Source organism: Emydura macquarii, unplaced genomic scaffold (assembly GCF_026122565.2).
Source record: "Emydura macquarii macquarii isolate MOO-44397 ecotype Brisbane River unplaced genomic scaffold, CSIRO-AGI_Emac_v2 contig_3257, whole genome shotgun sequence".
Lineage (NCBI taxonomy): Eukaryota > Metazoa > Chordata > Testudines > Chelidae > Emydura > Emydura macquarii.
Genome location: NW_027133394.1, coordinates 51480 through 67535, shown reverse-complemented (window position 1 = coordinate 67535; position 16056 = coordinate 51480). Strand labels below are relative to the sequence as shown.

Below are 16056 nucleotides of genomic sequence, written 5' to 3'. Positions count from 1 at the left end.
GTTGAATACTGTGTGCAGTTTTGGTCACCCCATATCAAAAAAGATACATTAGAATTGGAAAAAGTACAGAGACGTGCAATAAAAATGCTTAGGGGGTCTGGAACAACTTCCATATGAGGAATAATTAAAACGACTGGTACTGTTCAGCTTAGAAAAGAGGTGACTAAGGGGAGATATGATAGAGGTCTATAAAATCATGAATGGGTGGAGAAAGTGAATAAGGAAATATTATTTACCTCTTCACATAACACATAAACCTGGGGTCACTTGATAAAATTAATAGGCAAGAGGTTTAAAACAAACAAAAGGAAGTACTTCTTCACACAATGCACAGCCAATATATGGCTCTCATTGTCATGGGATGTTGTGAAGGCCAAATGTATAACTGAGTTCAAAAGGAATTAGATAAGTTCTTGGAGGATAGGTCCATCTATGGCTATTAGCTAAGATGGTCAGTGACACAATCCCATGCTCGGGGTGACTCTAAACCTCTAACTGGGACTGGATGACAGGAGATGGATCACTTGATGAATCATCCTGTTCTGTTCATTTCCTCTGATGCATCTGGCACCAGCCACTGTCAAAAGACAGGATACTGGGCTAGATGGACTGTCGATCTGACCCAGTACGACCATTTTTATGTTCTTATCAAGATGCAGAGCAGAATTCACACGCACAGGCATAATGGATGGTAGAAAAGTTGAACTTGTTTCCACGAAAGAAATCTGAATTTCACTGTGAAATACCTTCCACCCACTTACCGATATTTAGACAATAATATTTCACGGCTTTAGTTTAAGAGAAGTGCTGTCATTTACAATTGTGCATACTGAAAGGGAAGTGCAAGACGGGGAGAGTCAGGAAATCTGCATCCTATTCCAAACTCTGTCACTCTTCTTCTGGGACACTGGGACACTCACGTCTCCTCTGTGTGTCTGTTTCACCATCCGCAAGATGGGGATGGATAACAGCACTAAACTTCATGTAAGCAGCTAAATCCTTTAATGCATTAAATATACCTATGTGCAAAAGGCCATCATGAGCCCTCCATATCACTAAAGTCTCTAATAATCCTTAAATATTTAAAAGGTACATAGCCTCGTGCTAACCCTCTGGAGTGTTCGCAAAGCACATGGGCATAAGGCAATATAGAAGTGGGACGTGTTCTAACTAATAGGAAAAGGAATACTTAGTACATATCTTTGCTGTGGGTGTTGTGAGAGACCTTATTCCAATTTCTTAGAGCATTCCTTGTGAGATGTCTACATAAATAGTGACTGGTGGACTTTCCCAGAAGCCCTCTCCTCCCCACTTTTCTTTCTAAGGAAGAAAATCAAGAGTTTTACTGTGTGCCCTGAAAATATCACCTTGTGGAAGAGAAGACATCATTTAGTGACAGCACCACCAAAAAATAAGCAGGCGGAAACCTGACATCTGCACATCTCTATTGCTATTTGTCTTTGATATTGGAGTTAGCTTGTTTATAGCAGATTTGTTTGAAAGAAGACATATCTCTTGACAGCAAAAGTAGGGGCTTCTGAGAATTCTAGAGGTGATTGCAGGGATTAAGAGCAGGATGCAAATGCCTCCAGAAATTCTAAAGAAATGAGGAATAATTTCAGGTTTCTTGCAGCCACTCCACGGCGGGCCGTGATCTGAGCACTCACTAGGTAAATAGAGCAGGACAAGGCAAGGTTTGGATGGGACACCACTATACAAATGGAGAATGGAGTCAGAATGGAAACAATGCCTCAGAATGGTGCTAAGCGGCACTGAATTTCAGAAAGATACAAATCTGAGGACCTGAGCATTTGTTCTAAAATGAATCTAAGTACAAATGTAACACTACAAATTCAACTGTTCAAAGTTATTCTGACTCCTAATCAAGGCCTTATGAATCCTGTTCTATTTAGCAGTCAAAGGCTGTCACCCCATGGAGTTGACATTCAATATAGAATGGATGGGTGGCTGTTTAATCTTCGATGCCTCCGATAGAAGTCTAAAATCCTCAGGGCGTCCATTATCGATCTTCAGTATGCAGATGATTGTGCTATCTTTGAGCATACTGAGAATGACCTACAGTCCACTCTGTATTTTTTTGCACAAGCCTACCAAAGCCTAGGGCTTTCAATTAACATTGAGAAGACTGAGGTGCTCTATCAGCCTGCCTCAGGTCTTGCACATGATCCATCACAAATTAGTATCAAGGAACAAACTTTGGAGACAGTCAAGCATTTCTGCTACTTCGGTAGCCAACTCTCTCAAAATGCAAAAATTGACAGTGAGATTCAGCACAGAATCCAGTGCGCAAGTGCTTCCTTTGGAAAATTGCTCTGATGCGTTTTCACAGATCATGACCTATGGAAGGACATCATGATTCAGGTCTATAAAACAGTTGTCACTCCTACACTTCTTTATGGATGCGAAACCTGAGTGACATACCGATAACACCTTAAGAGTTTGGAGAGGTATCACCAATGATACCCCCCAGAAGATCCTTTGCATCAAGTGGGAAGATTGCTGCACTAATACCAGCATCCTCACTGAAGCCAATGTCACCAGTATTGAAATAATGATCCTTATGCACCAACTATTCTGGGATTGACATTGGGCATGGATGCCAGGTTTTTTGCCTCCCAAAACAAGCTCTCTACTCTGAGCTCACCTATGGTCAGAGATCTCGTGGTGGTCGGAGGCAGCGCTAAAAAAAATACACTGAAAGCATATCTTAAGAAAACGGATGTGGACATCATAAGTTGGGAGGAATAAGCCACCAACCAATCAATGGTGCCAGATCTTCCATTGGGCAGTGGCCAGCTTTGAGGAGAAGCATCTTGCCCTCAAAGCTGAAGAGAGAGAGAGAAGAAAGGAAAAAGAAAGAACTTTCTACAAGCAGGCAGCTGACCCGCTAGGAAATGTCTATATCTATTCTAGGCAGATCTGTGGTTCCAGGATTGAACTCCTGAGTCATCCTAGAACCCATATGTAAATCCGTGGTAGAGATCATCCTGAATTCGAGGGATTGCCAATGACGACAGCATGATGGATTCTTTCTGTCTGTGGACCTCAGTTTTTTTACGCCTTTATGCAGATAAGAGTTTTGCCTGAGTAAGAGCGAAAACTGAGTACGCTTTACACTCAGGGTGTGGCCCTATTAAATTAAATAAAGAAGTAAATGTGATATTTGGGAATGTTACTGATGGGTATGCGAAAGTTCTTGGATGGTGCCACATTGTACATAGGAGATCCACACATTAGGAGATCCTAGGATGGAAATGCACAGCAACAGTATTCATACTGAGAAAAGCTTATTAACTTTGACAGGGGGACTGAAGATGGAGTTTTCCTTTCGGAGGAAGCCTGGGGGAGGGATAGTTCTCCCTTTTGCAGGGTCATACTCCGTTCTTCACAGGAAGCCGATTCCAATCAACTAGATTTTCATAATGACTGCAAAATAGAAAATCCAATATTGATCTTTTCTTTTCTTAATTGTGCACTTTCTCCTTCCCTTTTGCTAAACGCAGCTGACAGTTTAATGTAAAATATTTCAGCAAGTTCTCATCAGGGTAGCTGAAACTTATTAGCCTCCCTCGGATCCAACCTCTTTCAGAGCAGATTGCAGAATTCGTTACTGAAGTGGATTGGCCTGAAGTGATTTAATACAAGCTTTGATGTATGCAGTATTGTCATAGCCATGCTGGTCCCAGGATGTTAGAGAGATAAGATGGGTATGGTAATATCTTTTATTGGACCAATAAATTGGATCAGAAGTTGGTCCAATAAAATATATTACCTCACCCACCCATTGTCTCTTTAATACCAGCATGTCATTTTGGCAGGTCATCACACGCTGTGCAAATTCAGGAGATACATATTCCAACCTCGGCCTCTATCCCAGCAGACTGTAAAAAGCTCTTTGTGTCCACTTTCAGCCAAAACTGGATAGCATTTCCACCCAGACTCCAAATCCAAATGAAAAATGAAGGGTAGTCGTTTCCTCGTTAGCTATCAGATACCTTTCATGCCATGGTCTCCCCACATTATTATTATTTATTTTTGTGCTAGAACCCACCTTTGCAATTGTTCCAAGCATAAGCCCATCTCCTTCACTTTTCCTTGTGCCGTACCATGCCCTGGCAGAGTTGCTGCCTTTTCACCATCTATTTTATTTCCTTTCTTATAATTTGTACCATGATAGCACGCTGAGGCCTCAACCAAGATCAGGACTCCATTGACTGCGCACTGTACATACATAGGTCAGACACAGAGGGGAAATGACTTGTCCAAGTTCACACAGCACATCAGTGGCAGAGTTGGGAACAAAGCTCAGGTCTCCCGAATTTGGGCTGGTATCCTGATACATCCTTTTTCCTCTTTGTTATTGCTTTCTGTTTGTACCTTAATAGCTGCAGCTCCTCCTCAAAAGGAAGATAAATCAGATAGTCCCTTTCCACTCAGGTGTGGACAGGGAAGGTTGAAACTCAGGTTACACCCTTGGGTGACAGTATTATTTAGATCACTCAAAGGTCTTCCACTAAAGAGAAAAGAAGAGAAGATTCTATATTTCTAACGTAAAAATAAGTCTTTATTCTTTAGAAAACAAAATTTGATGCCTTTATACATCATAAAGGAACAATAAAAGGGAAAATCAGAGGATTTTTTGCTTTGCTGTTCACCTTCAATATTAGTCAAACTGCAAAGCTCAGTTAGAGCCCACTGCATATGGCAATGCAATTATGCTAACACATTTCCACATAAAAGCATGTAGCTACAGTTGTTTTATTTTTCCTTTCATCTAAAAAACTGCTTCTTCCAACAAAAGGAAAATCCTATGCTGAATGTCAGCAATGAAACTTGCAAAGAATCAGGATGCAAAGCATCACACCCCACAGAGACATATTATACAGCCTGACCCAAAGTGGAGAATTTTAACAGAACAGAGCGGAAAGCAGGTACTTATAGATCCATGAAACTCAGACCTCAGCGGGTCAGGAGCCAAATTAGCAATCAATGTTACCCAAAAGAGCCACGGTCGTGTGAATTCGTTTTTCATTTATTATTTATATATGATTCTCACAGCAAAATGATTGACTAAGTATTATTTTATCAACTACAATTGGTTAATAACACGGTAAAAGCATCCTGATTGGTTAGTAACTTAGACTGGTTAATAAGTAAATCACAGCTTATTTTTCCTCCTCCAAGGCAGACATACCCTAAGGGTGAGAGGGCTGTCTCCAGGCCCATTCAAATCTTGACCATTCCATTGGTACTAACTGCCAGCTGTAAAGGTGGGTTTTGTTATATGGGGATCTGTCCACTAGCAACAGAACTGAGATCCACAAAGTGTTGCTATCAGGTGTGAAGATCCTTTGGTCATTGTCATCCTGCACTACAGCTGAACCATTGACCTACAGCTGAAACCCAATGACCAGTCCTGTGTCATCCAGTACCCCAAAAGCAGCCTTTTCAGATCTTAAATCCTATTGAAACATCTATACTTTAAAAAAGTGACTAACCAGCTATTGGAGGCAGCACAGGAGATGTGTTTCGCCCCAGGTACCAGCTAATTTAGGCAATACCAAAGTAGTAATATAGATTACAACTCAGTTAAATTTAAATCAATGCCCCTGCTTAGGTTTCAGATTTTTGTGGAAAGAAATTGAAGCAGCTGGGTGACTAATGGAAAAAAAAATTGGCATGAATATTCATTTACTTTTCAAATAAATTCTCTTGGTCATGCTCACACTCCTTACGCTCGCTTTCCACAAACATTTGTGCATCCAAGTTCTATTGGCATATGTGTTTGTGAAAAGTGAATTTCCAACTTACATGTGTGAATATGTACAGAAAACTAGGTCGTACATGGAAGAATTTCTGCCTTTGGATTCATCCAGGCAGGAAGCAGAACACCACCATACAATTTACCTAATCGATCGCAAAACACGTTAAGATTCTAATAGCAAATCCGTACAGCAAACATATTCCGATATTTCCATCAAACAGTGACGGCTACTGAACAATTAATAAAATTTGAGGAAGTCCCAAAAAAGAGCAGCGAGTTGGACTAGATGGCCTCCTGAGGTCCCTTCCAACCCTAATATTCTATAATTCTAAGACTACATTCATTGGATAATTTACCAGGTGCAAATTACTTACTCCATTCCAGAAATGGAAATAGTTATAATAGTGATTATCCTCCCTCCCAAAGTTAGAGGACTGTACCTCATTAAGGAAGGATAACCTGACCCAAACCGGTCTACATAGCTCTAAGTTCCTAAGGCCTAGTCTACACTACACCGTTAAGTTGACGCAAGGCAACTTATGTCAACCTAGCAGCAGATGTGTCTGCACTTAAATTTTTCTCCTGCTACGCCAACTTAACAACACCACCTCCTTGAGTGGTGTAGAGTCATGGCCGACCAGTTAGGTAGACACTGTGTTACTTATGTTGACTGTTACTGGCCTCCAAGAGCTCCCCCACAATGCCCCACACTGACCTCGGTGTCAATACAAGCACTCCTGGTGAGGACATACACCACTGACACAAGGAGTGTGCTGTGCATATGCACAAGTGATGTAATAACTGTATGCTGACATAATTTAGGTAGACATAATTTTGGCCTAAGATGTGGCCTAAATGTCTTACCAGGAAAGGATGGTCTAGGAAACATTCTGAATGTAACTAATACATTCAGAGCAGTGTCACCCTGCATTTTCCCTGCAGTCAAGAGGCAGAGCAGTTCAGGAAATTTGACATAAGGGTCTGCTTTCAAACACTAGCTGTCTTTTTCTCCCCTTTTAATCCTTCCTGATCAAAACTTCTTGTATGAATAGTGACACTGGCAAAGGGGTTGCTTTCAGATCTCAACATCATCAACAGATGTCTCTGGATCCCTAGTGCCCAATCCCTTCTGAGGAGTATGAAGGAAGGAAACTCCAGTAGGCAGTTTAATGGAACTCTCTAGCAGATATAGAAAGATTTTGTAAAGGTCATTCTAAAGTGGATTTGGCCTGGGGGGCTACGTGCTGAGTGATGGCCTCAGAGCTGCACCACTGATAGTAATGGGGAATGACGGTACGAGTGTACACTCCGACTTAAGCCATCATGCTCTGTAAGAGTAAAAAGGGACAGGTATGCCCCATGTATCGTTCACAAAAGCACCCTCATTAACCTGATTTACACTGATGTTTTCCCCACCTCCTCTATTGTTGGGGAGACCAGCAATAATATCATTGCAATTGCGTTGTCAAAAATTTATGCTCCAACTAACACCGATTGAAGTGCTGTGCGATTTCGAACATTGGAAGGTGGCAACAAAGCCACTTTATTAACCAAGAGATATAGAAACAAGGCTGACTATGGAGTTAATTATGTTCTATTGCTCTGCTGTTTGACATGGGCCTGAGCTGGTTTTATTAAGCGTGTTACATGTCACGGAGAAAGAGAAAGAACAACCCCAATGAATTTATTACAAGTCAGCTAGAAATGCAGGTGTGAGATATTTGTTCTTTGCAGAGAGACTGGTGCATGACTAGCTGCATCTTTTGGGATGGTAAGAATTCAAGATCTGTAGTTCATCAAGGGGTTCAGGGTCATCCAATGAAAACAGAGGTGCTCGAAGGGAGATAGGGAATCTAATGGTTACAGCAGGAGGCCTGGTTAACATGACGCTTTACTTGGTTTGCCATCAACTTGTTGCATGACATTGGGGGCCTCCCCAAGCTGTACACACAGGATAATATTTTCTGAATTCCCTGGAATACTATAGGATTTAAAGTCCGATTTTTAAATGACGGCCTCCTTGCGTAGCCACATTTTGCATTTGCAAGTGAGGCACTTGCAAATTTCTGTCCAACTGGATCCCTCCTAGTCCCATCCTGAAATCTTTCTGCACTCAAAGCCCTCAGGGGCTTTAATAGTAGAATAGGATACACATGCAATGAGGGATTTGTGCTAGTATACTGCAGCTGCTGCATCACAATTGATTTAATTTCATGGCGTCTAAATTAAGTCGCCTAATCTGACCTCCTGTACCTCACAGGCCATTCAGTTTCCCCCAGTTAACCTGTACTGAGCCCAATAATTTTTGCTTGGCTAAAATCTATCTTCCAGAAAGGCAACCAGTCTTGATGATCTGAAGCCTTCAAGAGATAGAGAATCCACCACTCCCCTTGGGAGTTTGTTCCAACAGTCAATCACTCTCCCATTTAGAAATGTGGTTTATTTCTAATTCAAATTTGTCTAATTACAGCTTCCAGCCATTATCTCCTGATCTGTTTTTTTAGCCAGATTAAAGAGCCATTTAATACCTGGTATTTTCTTCCTGTGAAGGTATTTAGACACTGTAATCAAGCCACGTCCAATCTTCTTTTTGATAAGCTACACAGAATCAACTCTCTCACTGTGAGGCTCTGAAATCACTTTTGGGGCTCTTTTCTGAACCCTCTCCAATTTTACAATCTACTTTGAAAACTGTGGACACCAGAATGGTACACACTATTCCAGAATCAGTGTCACCAATGTCACATTCAGAGGTAAAAATCACCTCTCTACTCCGACTCACGACTCCCCTGTTTATAGCCAAGGATCACATTAGCTCTTTTTGCTTCAGCATTGAGCTCGGCACTCATCATGTTCAGTTGCTTGTCCACTATGAAAATGATTAGGGTTCTGGAGCACATGATTTATGAGGAGAGGCTGAGGGAACTGGGCTTGTTTCGTCTGCAGAAGAGAAGAATTGGAGGGGGGGGGGGAATTTGATAGTGGCCTTCAACTACTTGAAGGGGGGCTCCAGGAGGATGGAGCTAGGCTGTTCTTAGTGGTGGCAAATGACAGAACAAGGAGCAATGATCTCAAGTTGCAGCGGGGGACGTCTAGGTTGGATATTAGGAAAACCTTTTTTACTAGGAGGGTGGTGAAGCACTGGAATGGGTTACCTAGGGAGGTGGTGGGATCTCCATCTTTAGAGGTTTTTAAGGCCTGACTTGACAAAGCCCTGGCTGTGATGATTTAGTTGGGGTTGGTCCTGCTTTGAGCAGGGGGGTGGACTAGATGATGTCCTGGGGTCCCTTCCAACCCTAATGTTCTATGATTCTATAACCCCTAAATCCTTTTCCATCACAGCTTTCCAGGATACAATCCCACATTCTGCACATATGACCGACATTACTTTTTCCTAGTCAGGTACCTTTGCGTTTGGCTGTATTAAACCACATTTTGTTTGAATGGGCCTAACTTACCAAGCAATCCTGACTGCTCTGTATGATTGCCCCATCTGCATCATTTACCATGCTACCAATCTTTGTCATCTGCAAGTTTTATCAGTAATGATTTTATAATCATGTCCAGATCACTGATGAAAATGTTAAATGGAACTGGGCCTCGTACTGCTTCCAAACAAACCCTCTAGAAACAATCCTGTTTGATGATGATTCCCATTGATGGCTACTTTTTAAGAGTTGTCAATTGTCCTATTCTTCATCCATTTAATATGTGCTTTATTGACAGTGTACACTGCTAACTTTTTAATCGGGATCTCATACTGTGCTAAGTCAAATACCTTACAAAAGTCTAAGTATATTACATCCACTAAGTTACTTTTTTTTTAAATCAACCAAACTTGTAATCGCCTCAAAGAATGAAATCAGATTTGTTTGACAAGACTGATCTTCCATAAAACCATGTTGACTGGCATTAATTATATTCCTAGCCTTTAATTCTTTGTTAATTGAATCCCATATCAGCTTTTTTATTTTTTTGCCCTGAATAGATGTCAGGCTGACCATCTTATAATTACTTTGGTCATCTCACTTGCCATTTTGACAATTGCATTTCATATGCCTAAAAGCCTTGCAGATCATTTTCAGTTCATCTCTTATGCAAACTGTCAGTCTGCAGCACATTAGGCTATAAACAAGACGGAGTTAACCAGATGGAGTGCTAAAAAAACATTCAGAAGTAACTAATTAAGATGGGATACAAATTTTCTTTGAGCTACATGTCTTACCTTATGAATAACCACGCAGTAACTGCAACTTCTAATTTAAAATGAAAAGTCTCGCTTTCTGCTTACAAACCTATAAAGCACAAGCTGCATCTGCGGAAGTGGACACCTAAACTTCAAGAACACATTTTTAGGATTCCATATTGTGTTAAAGCAGATACTTTCTTGTTATGTTACAGTGAACGAATCCCTTAATGTGCTGAAATAACAATACTGCCTAGCTTGTATATAGCACTTTTCAGCTGTAGAGCTCAAAACACTTTACCAATGGCAGTCTAGAACGTTATCCCAATTTTATAGATGGGGAAACTGAGGCACAGAGAGCAGCAGTGACTTGCTAACTGCATCTGATTTCTGTTTATTCACAAGATAAAATTTACATGCCTATTAATTATTTGTATTCTGGTAGCACCAAAGAGCTCCAGACATGGACCAGGACCCTTTTGTGGTACGTGCTTTACAAACATAGAATAAAAAGATGGTCTCCATCCCAAAGTGCTTACTGTGTAACTACCTGTAATTTTTCCTTCTCCAAAATGGGCACCTTGTGCTCCTGGATGGTTCCATTCCACCTCATTTTCCAAGCATGATTTTTTTTAACTTCTCTCTAGCTTCCCAACATAGTGCTAAAACACAACTGACTGCCTCTCTGACTCCCCAACCAACCACCCAAGCTGAGAAAACAAACCATAAATTCTGATTAATAACCATCACAGACCACTAGCCATCTCCTGACAGGATATTTCATTGATTTATTTATTACACAAAAACTGGAAGTGAAGCCTAATGGCAAAGATCCCTGTATGAGAATCCCAGCTGCCACTATCTCTTTTCACGAATGTTCACTACAGAATAAAGGGAGGGAGGAAGAGAAAAGACTGATCTTTGCAAAATGAAGTATGAAATTGAGAGGAAAAACATTTCATTTGCTGTGTGGTCACCACAAACTGGGGGGAGAATAAAAATATTTTAAAATTTACTAGAATATTTTCAACTCTTACTCTACTGATATTAAGAAAGAACAGCACATGAATTTCTGATGCCATCTTCACTGGCAGGCAGAGATGCCTTAATCAGTGCACTGATTGGAGGCAGGAATTATTTTTACAGCTTATTTCCATATCAGGTGTTTCATAATACAACACCAAATATGCTTTTTTTTTTTTTTTTTAAATGTGATCTATTTCAGGTACTTTTTTCCTGCATGCATCTCTTTTGAAAGTTATATATGCTAACAATGAACATTTGAGAGACTAAACATCCCAATATAAAACACTGCAATAATTGAGTGGCCTTTTACAGTATAAAATTGCAGAATTTGGTTCATTATTGTAGGGAGGATGCGTTGCACCTTCATCTAAGACATCCAGCATTGGCCACTGCCAGCAACAGGATACTACAAAAGGGTCTGTCCATACTGCAATTAAACACCGTGGCTGGCCCACGTCAGCTGATTTGAACTGACAGGGCTGTAAAATTGCAGTGAAGGCATTCGGGCTGGTGTTGGAACCCAGTTCTTGGACCCTCTCCCCTCTCGGGGTCCCAGAGCTTGGTCCCAGCCTGGGGTGGGATTCACGGAATCAGCACAGGTATAAATAGCCGTGTGGTGGCAGTAGCATGGGTAACAGCAGCAGAGACATGGCTTAACTGTGCTGAGTTTCAAAGGGGTTTGTACTTGTCTCGGCGAAGCCGTGCCCCTGCTGCTGCTACCCATGCTATGGCAGCTATGCTGATATTTATAATCGGTACTAGTTCGATGAGAGGAGTACGTGTACATGAGCAGGGGAATCACATCCCTAGCTCAGCACGTAGACGTAGCCTTAAAAGAGCCACTCGCAAATGCTGTCTTGTATTTGAAGGACATTTACCCAAATTGGATTCTGTGCTGTGAGCGACAGGCTTCCATTTCAGTTAAGCTTGGATGGATTAGGATGGGCAAATTCCAACTCCCCATGCTGTTTGGGCAAGAAGCTGCCAGGGTAAATTTATTATCTGGCTCACTGGATTTTGTCTGATTTTTTAAAGTTCTGTGAATGTCATGCATGAGAGGTGCTGGGGACTGGAATGCTCCATGCAGCAATAGAATTGCTGCGGGCCCCTAAGCGGCACTGCATGCCTACCCACCACTGTGCCTCCAGCTCCCTCCGGGGGACTCTCCTACAAGTCCATCTCCATGGCTGAAGTCATAATTGGCCTGTCATGTGAGAATGCCAACAAGGGGACATCCTCACCACATTGTGGTGTGTTTTATAATGCAGGCAACTGTCTATTAAAACCTGGATTGAGATCTCCCCGCACAGCTCATCTCTTGCAGACCAATCAGATAACCACAGCCTGGCATGGACCAATGAGCTAGAAATGACAGGTTCTATATAGAACTGGTTGAAAAAGTGCTAATTTTTTTTTGAGGGAAATTCAGAAAAATGTTATTTGTTGCCAGATTTTCTGTTAAAATGTTTGGGTTTTCAAAAACCATTTTCAATAAAATTCCTTCGGATTGGGGGACATTTTTCCTGTTTCAGAAACCAAACCAAAACCAGAATATTTAATCAAAAGTAGTTTTTGTTTGCCAATAGTTTTGTTTGATAAGCCATTTGTGTAAAATCAAAGGTGCTTTGACAAAGGAAATTCTATCTAGCTGTAAATCTATATGGCTATGCGAATCTGGAGTTTACTAATCCCACCCTGCAACACAGTATGCTGAGCCTTGTAAAGAGCTGTCAGAGAGAAGAGAACACTTCATTCACTCCCTACTTACTCAGAGCACCAAAGCTGAACTTCACACCCCCTTCACTTGCAGGGAATTGGCAATAGGAGGAGGAAATTAGTTTGTACATTACACAATTTACCCTTGACAAGTTCTAGCCTAGCCTATCAATGGAAGGTGAAGAAGCTATGAGCTAGCAAAGTCCATTTAGTGTAAATATTTAAACAAAAATGATTAAAAACCTCTTGTGATTTTGGATACGCAGCTTGATACTTGGTCTGATTTTCAGAACTGCTGAGCACCCATAACTCCAAAATAGAGTCTGGGGGAGCTGCTGGAGTTCTGCACCTCTTAAAAATCAGGCTCAATGTGTCTAGTTGAGCATCTAAAATGAGTGGCCACTTTCGAAAATGTTTCCTCTCTCCACCCGCTGAACCAGTCAGGACAGGAGGCATCTTAGACAAGACCATGAACAAGCAAGGAAAAGAGCAGTTAATATAAGCACTGCTGCAAAAACTTTTTCAGAGCCACTATAGCTTCAGAGAACATCTATCCGATGTACCAGACAGGTAGAGGAAGAAGGGGAGTCAGAAGCAGAGCAAAGGCAATGTCTATGAATTAATAAGGATCTGAAGTCTCCTGATTAAAGGAGGAACATGCACAGCACGAGCAGCCATTAAACCTTTCCAACAATTCAGCGATGCCTGTAGTGTATTTAGGGGTAGTTTTCAGAAATAGTCAGCATTTTTTAACAAAAAGATGTGAGTTTACTGCTCACGAGAGGAAGAACAAATGGCCGAGGTTTGAGCAAGATGTAGTGTATTACGAAACTCATCCAGCTCACAGATGGGCCGATGTACCATGATTCTTATCTTCCTCACTGTCTGCTGCTGCAGTCCTGGGTCTCCACACATTGCTCTGCCAATGCACCTCAATCCTGACCTGCTTTGCTCCCTTACTAGCACAGTCCTGCTATTTTCTAAAGCCCCTTAGTCAGTTAATTCATCCCGGTTCCAACCTACATAACCTCTGTGTGACACGCTGTACCCCATGTATATGATATGATTTGTGTATCATTCATGTTCACCCTTACAGTGTAACTGTGTATTGTGTGATGCAAAGTATGTCATGTAAGGTGTTTTTGGAATGCTCATGGCATACTGAACATTATTGTTGTGGTAGCATGTTTCCTGCGGTGTCATACATATGTACAGGGTGTTGAGGAAACTTGTTAAAAGCGGAGGTGTCTTTGTCTCAGGGCTCTCCCCTGAAATCCATTTTTTAAGCAGCATCAAGGAGTGGCACCTATCCACAGGAGGAAGCGGGAGGGCCTGGTTGCAAGAGACATTGCAACCAGCTGTGGGTAAGATAATGTCATAGACGAAAAGCTATTGAAATTTTAATCTTAGTTTAGGATGCGAATTACCTTTTAGTTGATTGTGACGAACTTATTGATTTATTATTAATCCCTTGTTTTATAGTAATCTGATTTAGAATCACACTCCTGCTATCCTAGTCCTCAGGCTAGCTGTTTGAATACATACCCAGGATCTGGGGTGGCTTTGTACAACCTGTGCTGCTGTGGCTTCACTGCTGTTCAAACAAGCTAGATCAAAGCTAGCTCAGGTTTGTCCACACAGGCTGCAGTCACAGCTCTGATGCAGTGTAGATGTATCCTGAGACTTTTGAAAATCCCACCCTACACGGCCTGTCCAACGTCATACAACAATGATCCAATTTTCAGAGCTGCTGACTATCTACAGCTCCCCATGGAGTCAATAGTTGGTTAGCACATTGGAAAGAAAAGACCCAGGTGGAAAGATCACACGACTCCCTTTAATCTTTCCTCACTGTGTGTTGCGTATCAGAGGAGCCTATTATAGCCAGTCTGCATGGTGTTATTGGCCTCATTATACCAGCTGCAGTATATTTCTATCTCTAGCTGCATCTTGGCATAGTTCTTGGTTCTCATTACAAGGCATGCATTAGAATGTTAACCATCAAAAAGACCACTGACTGAAGCTCAAGCAACTTCTTAGCACTTAGCTTATTTTCCCAGTGAAAAAGAAGTTTCATAAATGTTAGCCATTTTTTCAATTTACAATTTCTCAATGTATAATGTAACAATTTACAGTAGGTTCAGGTATAATTATTGTAGAGCAATGCATTTAAATAGAACTAGATACATATTCACTTCTCTTCTTGACTCCTTTTCCTGTTTACATGGGGTTTGTTAGGTAATCCTTTGATGTGATTATATCATTATGTGACTGACTGGATTATTCATCTATCCTGGTCAATAATTGATGTGTAATCAATGTGTGGTTAATAGGTTTAAGTTGTAGGATAAGGATAAGTACGGTAAGGAGGCAATATCAGGCCTTCCTAGGTTCAAAAGGATCATCCCTGTGTTAAGTATCTTCTGGTCTCCAATCAATAGAGACTGCATTGATTTTTTTTTAAGTAGAGCTAATGTTTTTACTGAGTGCCTCTTTCAGGGTCTCTGGCCAAGGCCATCACCACAGTGGACTTTATAGATTTTCTCACTAGCCTGACTTCTCATCCTGTCTTTGTACTGATTTTGTCAGAATCCTACAAACCAACTTTGTAAGCTGCTGACTAGTCCTCCAAGCTGACATTTGGTGCTTGTGAAAGATCACCAGTTGCAACAGGACAGTGCACTGACTGACTATCAAAAGGTTGCTTTGAAAAAAGTTGATGCAGATAGGGTCATCCAAATGGGCAACCCCGTGAAATGCAGAGCGTATGCACACACATATAAGCCGACTGGAGGATATTAACATTGAACCCCTGTGATGTGATACTGCATGGGAGGAAGCAGAGTTTAGTCGTTAGAGGGGTGGCTGGCAGGCAGAATTCTGACTAAGGCCTGGTCTACATGGGATGACAAATAGAGCTGGTCTGAATGTCAAAATATATTGGTTCTGCTAAAACTTTAATGTGTGTTGGTTTTATAAGAGACTCTATGGCCTGGTGATATAGCTACTGGCCCAGGAAGTAAGAAATCTAGGTTCAAGTCCTGGCTCTGCCTGCTTTAGCATCATCTGGGATGAAAAACTGCTCTGAATGTCAGGCCAGTGCCCTGAACCTCCAGGCTATACAACGCTTCTGATTCATACAAACGTTTCATGAAACCCTTTTGAAAGATTTTGTTTTCATTCCAAAGCAGAATGAAAAAAATTATAACCTCAAAAGTTGCTGTGAAATGGGGTGGTCATCCTTTGGTCAGCGCATTATATAAAACGGCTAATGGTAGAGAGTGAGAAAAGCAGCCACACGTAGGCAGGGGAGAAAAGAAAAGATCTGTTATTAGAGAAGATA

The 16056-nt window shown here is 41.3% G+C and overlaps 1 protein-coding gene across 1 annotated transcript in view; it reads right to left on the bottom strand.

The window, feature by feature from the left end:
* Positions 1-16056, bottom strand: part of LOC137142846 (tetraspanin-15-like) — a gene marked incomplete at its 5' end in the record, with an annotated part of 84961 nt that overhangs the window by 40869 nt on the left and 28036 nt on the right. The window lies entirely within an intron of this gene.